Source organism: Dendropsophus ebraccatus, chromosome 2, assembly GCF_027789765.1.
Source record: "Dendropsophus ebraccatus isolate aDenEbr1 chromosome 2, aDenEbr1.pat, whole genome shotgun sequence".
In the NCBI taxonomy this organism is placed as follows: domain Eukaryota; kingdom Metazoa; phylum Chordata; class Amphibia; order Anura; family Hylidae; genus Dendropsophus; species Dendropsophus ebraccatus.
The window spans coordinates 185,506,866-185,515,520 of NC_091455.1; the positions used below are offsets into that span (position 1 = coordinate 185,506,866).

At 46.4% G+C, this 8,655-nt stretch overlaps 1 pseudogene; it reads left to right on the forward strand.

The window, feature by feature from the left end:
* Positions 1–5,902: 5,902 nt before the first annotated feature.
* LOC138784206 (bone morphogenetic protein 15-like) lies at positions 5,903–6,767 on the forward strand (annotated as a pseudogene).
* Positions 6,768–8,655: the final 1,888 nt, after the last annotated feature.

Sequence of the window (8,655 nt, forward strand, 5' to 3'; positions counted from 1 at the left end):
GGGAGTGAACTGCCCGGTTTTGCTGCACACCTCGTCCATCCATAATATTTGTGCACATGGTGAATGTAAGAAGTGATCTGTCACCCCGTTTAGGTTTAGTCCTAGCCTGAAGATGGTAGTGTGTCTACTATGTGTTGGGCTCTACAGGTGGTACGCCTCCTTTAACCCTTGGCCTTAAGTCTATTCTTTATTATGTTCATAAAAAGGTAACATTTTTATGGAGCTGAAGACCTTATCTTATTTGGATTACCACCAGGAGTCGGCCTGAGCATTCCCAGCTTCGTGCTACTGAATAGGAACTCAGTCACTCCCGGGAGTTGTTTTGGGGTGATCTAACATCATATATTTTATGATTTATTATCTTCTTTGGACACTAGGTATTTTAACCTTAGACCACCAGATCATAAGGGACTTATCTGATAAAGAGGTTTCCTTAAAGGGGTTGTCCGGGGCTAAAAAATTATTCACAGAATAACACACATTACAAAGTTATACAACTTTGTAATGTATGTTATGTCTGTGAATGGCCCCCTTCCCCGTGTCCCACCACCCCCACCCGTGTACCCGGAAGTGTGGTGCGCTATACTCACTTGTCACGTGCCGACCACGGTCTCCGATCCTCAGCAGTGACGTCTTCTTCGGGCGGGCGGCGGATCTTCCCGAGTGCCGGCCGCCCTCTGCAGCGTCATCCGAAGCTCAGCCACGATTGGCTGAGCATAACTGTGCTCAGCCAATCGCGGCTGAGCGGCTGATGACGCGTCCACGCCTTTTAAACATGTTTAAAAATCATCGGCTATCAGCCACTCATCACTCCGTCTATGTGATGGGTAATGGCTGATGACAGTGTAGAGAAAATAAACATTATACTTACCTTTCCAGGCTCCCCCAGTGTCCTTCAGTCTTGTTCCTGTCTTCTCTGCTCACTGCAACCGCCTCCACCTCTGAAGTGACAGGCCATTCAGCCAATCAATGACCGCGGTACTGTCCTGTCAAAAGTCCCTAACATGGCTGTGGTAAGCAGGGAAAAGACTGGAAGACACTGGGGAAGCTTGAACAGGTACGTATATCTCTATTATTTTAACCCTAAAGCAAAGGTTGTGTGGACATCGCTGCACGATAATCAAGTAGTGTATGGGCTCGGCAAGCGAGAGCCAATCTAGCAGATCGGTGCTCACTTACAGTGCAGGGTTGGGCTGTGTAATATGGCCCTATAGCCCTAAAGTTGTTGCTGAGCACTGCACAGTCAGTAAGTAACATTTGGATGCAGTGTTTGACAGTATTATTAAAATGCCGCATGGAGGTATTCTGATAAACACATAAACGGCATGTTCTTTAAAACAGACCTTGGCTTTAATTCCAGACTCCCTTCTCTCTTGGGAACAAAAATAGAACAGATCTTGACATATAAACATTTATTATAGCTGTATTTGGTTTGGAGTGGTAATAGGGGGTTCACCTTGGGACATAAGATGAGACAAATAATCTCTGCAAGATAATTCTTGTATGGGGTTGATATCCTCCATTCTGTGAACTATTTGCCGAAAATTGCTCCATGACACTTTCTCTTACTGGATATTTATCTGCATTGACACTTCATCTTGCTGTAGCAGCAGGCGCAGATGGCAGAGTGCCAGATACAGACTAAATCTGCACATATCCAATGTTAATTGAAGCTGGCTCAGTTTGCAGGAAAAAGATGTGGTACCTGCTAGCAGATAGCCCTGATACATATATCCATTAAAAATGTCCCTGCTACAGGAAAGGACAGGGAATGGGCAGTGGCGTGCTCGGCCTCCTGGCAGCATCATGGCAGTGACTTAAGCATTTTTAATGATCCAATTAACAAGGCAACTTTATAACATGCAACATAAAAAAACTAAACATAAAATGATCCCACGATACTCCTCATCAATTCACCATAATAACCCCACCCCTTCCCCACCACCAGCATTATTTTTGTGATATTGACAGTCATTGAAAGTTCAGGGCCTGCACCTGTAGTATACCAGAGCATGGTTCCTGTGGCTGGGCTGAGGATGGCACCTGTCTACAAGCAGTTTATTGTCTATTCTAGGAGGTAACATGTCTTATGTTCAACTGTTATTTGTATTTCTCTGTACCCTGTAACTGGCAGGCAGAGAATGGCTTACATGTTTCACCCTGCACACCACACAACAGCGACACCTACTGTCCCTAGTGGGAACTGCTCTAGGTAGTGTAGAGATAGTGTATTAATCCCATAGGAAGTTGCTAGAAGGGGGAGGAGCAGTCTCCTCACCAGACCTAGCTGTGACAGGAAGTAGAGTTCAGTTCAGTTCAGTCCAGTCAGTGTGCAGACTGGCAAGTCAGAGCTCAGTGCTCAGTGTGTACAGCCACTATACAGTGCAGCTAGTGGTTGTTCTGCAGGCAGGCCAGTCAAGCCTGCTTGTTACTAAAGAAGGGGAAGGAGATAAAGGAGGAGAGACTGAACCAGAGGAGAGTTCTTCAGAAGTATTTACAGAGATACAAGGTATTTCTCTAGTGGGAATCCTAAGGGCAGAACCCCTAAGCCAAAGGACTTGAGCATACTGGGTAGCAGAGATAACTGAGGCCTCTGTACCCATCTTCCTGAAATTCGGGGGGTAAGATTGACTAGGACCCCTGGATACCTCTGGGACCCGAAAGTTGTGGCCTAAGGCCCGGCCCAGTAATGGAAGCAGGAAGCTCCCTAGCAGACTGAGAGGGATAACAGACTCAAGCACCATTGGGGGAAGAGATCCACAGGGTCACAGCGCCCATCAGCATTCTACACACCACCAGACTCTCCATCAGTACAGTAACCCAGTCAAAGCCGCCAGTATTCACCACTGTATGCTAAAGGACTGTATAACATCTGCAAGACTAACAGTAAAGGAGTTGTTGTTACACTGCCTCCCTCCTTGTCTCCCTGTTGTCTGGTCCACCTGCACCACACCACCATCAAGGGCCATATTACCAGGCAGCAGTATTTTGGGGTTGGCCCCGGGGGAACTACAGGTCCACACCACCGACCACCTTACACACGGGTGCAGCCCCCCTACAGAAACCGCTGCAGCAGCCACAGAAGAGAGAGTGATACCAGGGAAGCGCCAGAGAGTCCCCCTGTACCTGCAGAAGCCCTCGTGCCCACCTGTGACCTTGACAAGATCCAGCTATCCTGCAGGTATAGCACACTCTCCCCCTGCAGCCCTCAGTGCATCCCCTCACAGAGGAGCTCAGCGCCACACTACCAGGAGAGACTACCATCACCATCATCCACTCCCCATTCCCCTCACTCTCTTCCCATTACCCCGGCTTGCTGCACACCTGTTTAATGACTACTGCTATGGATCTTTACTGTACTTTAGTTTTGTTTTTATTGTTGTTTTGTTTCTGGAACTGACCTTCTAAATAGTCCTGTCATGCAGCTGCTAGAGAAGGATAAGTTAAAGCGTAACTGTCATTTCAGGGCCATTTTTTTGAAAACATTAAATATCAACAGTTCAAGCGATTTTAAGAAACTCTCTAATAAGTTTTATGTACTAAAAGAGTTTCCTTCTGTACTGAAAAAGCAATCTCCCAGCCTCCCCCCTCACTGCAGAAGCAGCAGGATTTCTGTGTCCATTATGTGGCTATGGAGAGGGGAGGGGCTGTTAGGAGTGACTGAGCACGGATCAGTCTTGCAAAGCACAACACCCTGCAATCCTCTCTCAGTAAGTTCATAGATAAGCACTGACCTTTCTGACCCCAGAATCCTGCGGTTTAGGTGCCCAGACAGTCTACAAACAGCTGACCTTCATGTCACCTCTTCCTGCTCCCTCATCTCCCTCTGCCCCTCCCCCCTCCATAAGGATAGAATGGAGAGAGCAGAAGCCGTCTTCACTGGCTTCTCTGTAATGAAGACGTGTTTGTCTGATAATGCACAGATAAGAAGTCAGGGGGGGAGGCTTGGAGATTGCTTCTTGAGTACAGAAAGAGGCTTTTTTGGCTGATAAAACCTATTACAGAGTTTCTTAAAATTGCTTATACTACTGATTTCTGCAATAAAAAAAAAATGACAGTTACGCTTTAAATTGTTAGATTGACTTCATGCTTTCTCAGTGTTATAGATAGCAGCAGGGAGGGTAAGTAGTTTACACACCAGTTAAAAGTATGACCAGAAAGGAGAAAATCCCTGGAGGGCAGCTCTCACAGGCTAAAGAGAGAGGCAAGCAGATGCAAGCAAGTCTGCGGGGTAGAATCATATAGGCTTTGTATAGAGAGAAAAAAGAGCTGTAAAAGAAAGGGTACTTAATATTTTGATTGTGTGGCAGGACACCCTTTGAAAACCCTCCCAGCAGTTCTGCACACCACTCACTTTAGGAGTGGACTACATTCTATATTCTACATTACTTCAGCGGCTGAATGATGTGTGTGGGGCCACTGCAGTGAGAGTGGCCCCGCACACATCAGTGTCCCGGAGACGAGCATAATGAGAGGCAGTCGCGATTCCTCTCCTTAACCCCTTAAACACCACGATCTATAGCGATGAAAGCGTTTAAGGTACTCAGTGACAGGATTCCTGTCTGCAGGGGTTCTGATCACTTGTACCGACGGGCAGGGGTAAGTCACTTACCTCCGTCCTGTTGGATCGGCCATCTATGTATAGAGTCTGCTCTCAGGCAGGCTCTATGCATAGATCGCTGATAACACTGATCTATGCTATGAGATGGCATAGCATAGGTCAGTACATGCAATCTAATGATCGCATGTTTTACAGTGGGAAAAAATTGTGTTGGAAAAAGTGTAATAAAAAAGTTTTTAAAAGTATAAAAAAAAAAACTTATAAACCTCCCTCGCAATAAAAGCTTAAAATACCCCCTTGCCCATTATAAAACTAAAAATATTTTTTAAAAAAATTAAATAAATAAACATATTATATATCTTAGTGTGCTGATTTTTCCGATCTATTAAAATATAACCTTAAGTAGCCCTGACAGACAGGCTTCAACTTAAACATTTTTTTATTTTTAAAGTTAAAAAAAACCAAAAAGATTGGTTACTGCTGTTCCGATGATATTTCCGTTCTGGACTTACATGAGCACTCTGGCTTTGTACAACCTTTACAGGTTTCTTTCCATGTATAATTTATCTATGTGATCTTAAAACACAAAACATCATACATTGGATCTGATAATTAGAGTTCACTAAATGTATTTTTTTCCAGCCAGATGCTGCTGCACCCAGAGTTTTTTCTCCTGTTCATAAGTCTGCTAAGACCTGCTCACTATACTGCCTTCCATGAGAGTGACACATGATATGCTGCGTTTACACGGAACAATTATCGTTCAAATTTTCGCAATAACGATCGCATTTGAGCGATAATCAAGCAAACGATCAAGCGATGAGTGAAAAATCGTTCATTTTGACCTTTCAACATGTTCTCAAATTGTCGTTTATCGTTCGCTAAAAATTCGCAGATCGTTTTGTGTAAACAGCCTTTCAAAGATTCACCCTATGTAAAAGATGGGCTTAAGCGATCTTAAAAACGATCGCATTAACGATTTTTCTTACGAATTTTCTTACAATTTTTCTAACGATTTATTCGTCTAAACGCTGATCGTTATGAAAACCAAATCATTGCTTCAAAATCGATTGGGGCGAATTATTGCTCCGAGTAAATGTATCAATAGACTGCTGCAATGATACCTGCACACCTGCTGCTCCTCTGGCTGCTTATGGTTGCAACACTCCCTGCTGTAGGGATGAAGGGATTAGGTGCGATCACCAGGTCTCATTCTCTTCGATTGATTCGGACCTTGGTGGACTATGGGCCTTTGAAGTCTCACATGGCAGCAAAACATGACCTGAGTGTGCAGCACCTACACTTTATGCTAGAATTTGTACAAGAGGTCAGCAAATGCAAATGGAAGACCCAAAGCAAGTAGACCAGCTGGAGCCATGGTGAGACTTGTAAGGCCTGTCAGTTAAGCACCTTATATTACGGAAAAGAAATGGAGGATACAAAGTCTTACATTTATCCTACATAACCTAAAAAAGAGCTGGTAAAGGCACTGATGATGTATTCCTAAACAACGTATTTTGGGGACAGTTCTTATATATGTAAGGTGGATCCTCTACCGAATGCTGGACTCCTCTCCATTGACCTGGAATTTGGGTGTGAGCTGAGACGGCCACAACATCAGATCTCTACCGCAGAATGGAGGATGTTGGATGTCCAACTCATAATCCGGAGTATTGAGAAACGCACCACAAGATTGCTGGCTGTTTCAGCCTTCCCCTGTCCCCTTCATACTCATCTACTTCAACCCTAAAGTCCATAATCCTTCCACTGAGAAGACTTTAACTACAGATTCAGAAACGGCTATGCCACGCAAGTCTAGCAGGAAACCACAGCATGGTAAGGCTTTTGGCATTAAGCTTCCGAAAAATTTCCAACCAAAGTGAACAACTCAAGAATCATTGCTCCCTGCGTCTATTCTGGGTTAGTTTTCATCAACTAAGATAGGATCACTTGATTACTGCACCACACTGGTACAACCCTGGCTACTGCAAGGGAGATTGCCCCAGACTTCTGCATTCAGGGTATAATTCACCCAACCATGCCATTATCCAGAAATTTATTAACCAGGTGACTGATGGAAACATCCCACACCCTTCTTGTGTCTCTTACTCCTATGGTCCAATCAGTGTCCTTATGATTGAACTGAGAAAATATCTTGTATAAAGAATATGAAAACATGATTGCCGAATCATGCACCTGTCGGTAAGAGAACAGAGAGTCAAGCTTATAGATTTAGCCTATAGCTTTAGATAGCTTATAGTGACTTATGAGCAGGTCTTTTTCTATGGTTGTAAAACTTTATTACTCTCCTGACCTAAAATGAAAATAAAACTTTTTTTCACTTTATAAAAAAATTCCAGTCATTCTGGATAATTTAATTAAACCATTAAAGAGGTATTCCAGAAAAAAAAAAATTACTTTTCCCCTATCCTCTGGATAAGGGAAAAGTAGGAGATCGCAGAGGGTCTGTAACCCCCTCTGATTTCCGTATCCGGCCCCAACTCTTGTATTAGGAATACAGCCGCGGGTACGGCATGTGACCAGGGGCTCTATTCATTCCTGTGGAGTGACGGAAAGAGCTGAGTACGCCAGAACTCTTTCCTTCAGCTCCATAGTAATGAATAGAGCCACGGATCCAGTGGCGGATTAAATGTACCCTGGGCCCCGGGCTGTCCACCCAACCTGCCCCCCCCCCGGTCAATCTGCCCACATTATACTCCGCTACTGCCCCCCCCCCCACTGTCCCCAATAAACACTGCCTGCCTCCCCTCCCTGCTGGCCCCAATAAACATAATGTTTGGTCCCTTGCTGCTCCCAGTAAGCATTGTCCACCCCACCTCCACTGCCCCCAATAAACATACTGCCACCTGGTTTCAGGAGAGGAGGGAGCTGATCTTATAGGGGAGGTCGCAATGTCACAGCAGCACAGAGGATGTCAGGAGAGGAGGGTGCTGATCTTATAGGGGAGGTCACAGCAGCACAAAGGATGTCAGGAGAGGAGGGTGCTTATCCTATAGGAGAGGTCCCAGCAGCACAGAGGATGTCAGGAGAGGAGGGTGCTGATCTACAGGAGAGGTCCGAGCAGCACAGAGGATGTCAGGAGAGGAGGGTGCTGATCTATAGGAGAGGTCCGAGCAGCACAGAGGATGTCAGGAGAGGAGGGCGCTGATCTAATAGGGGAGGGTCACAGCAGCACAGAGGATGTCAGGAGAGGAGGGGGCTGATCTTATAGGGGAGGTCGCAGCGTCCCAGCAGCACAGAGGATGTCAGGAGAGGAGGGCGCTGATCTTATAGGGGAGGTCACAGCAGCACAGAGGATGTCAGGAGAGGAGGGTGCTAATCCTATAGAAGATGGTCCCCCTCTTCCCCCCTTATAGGTGGTACCCCTCTTCCCCCCCTTATAGATGGTACCCCTCTTCCCCCCTTATAGATGGTCCCCCTCTTCCCCCCGTTATAGATGGTCCCCCTCTTCCCCCCCTTATACCCTTATTGATGGTCCCCCTCTTATAGATGGTCCCCCTCTTTCCCCCCTCTTATAGATGGTCCCCCTCTCCCCCCCCCCTCTTATAGATTGTCCCCCTCTCCCCCCCCCTCTTATAGATGGTCCCCCTCTCCCCTCCTCTTATAGATGGTCCCCCTCTTCCCCCCCTTATAGATGGTACCTCTTCCCCCCCCCCCTTATAGATGGTCCCCCTCTTATAGATGGTCCCCCTCTTGCCCCTTATAGATGGTCCCCCTCTTCTCCCTTATAGATGGTCCCCCTCTTCCCCCCTTATACCCTTATTGATGGTCCCCCTCTTATAGATGGTCCCCCTCTTTTCCCCCCTCTTATAGGTGGTCCCCCCTCTTTTCCCCCCTTATAGATGGCCCCCCTCTTCCCCCCCCTCTTATAGATGGTCCCCCTCTTTTCCCCCCCTTATAGATGGCCCCCCTCCCCCCCCCTCTTATAGGTGGTCCCCCTCTTTTCCCCCCTCTTATAGATGGTCTCCCCTCTTTCCCCCCCTTATAGATGGCCCCCCTCTTTTCCCCCCTCTTATAGATGGCCCCCCTCTTCCCCCCCTCTTATAGATGGTCCCCCTCTTTCCCCCCTTATA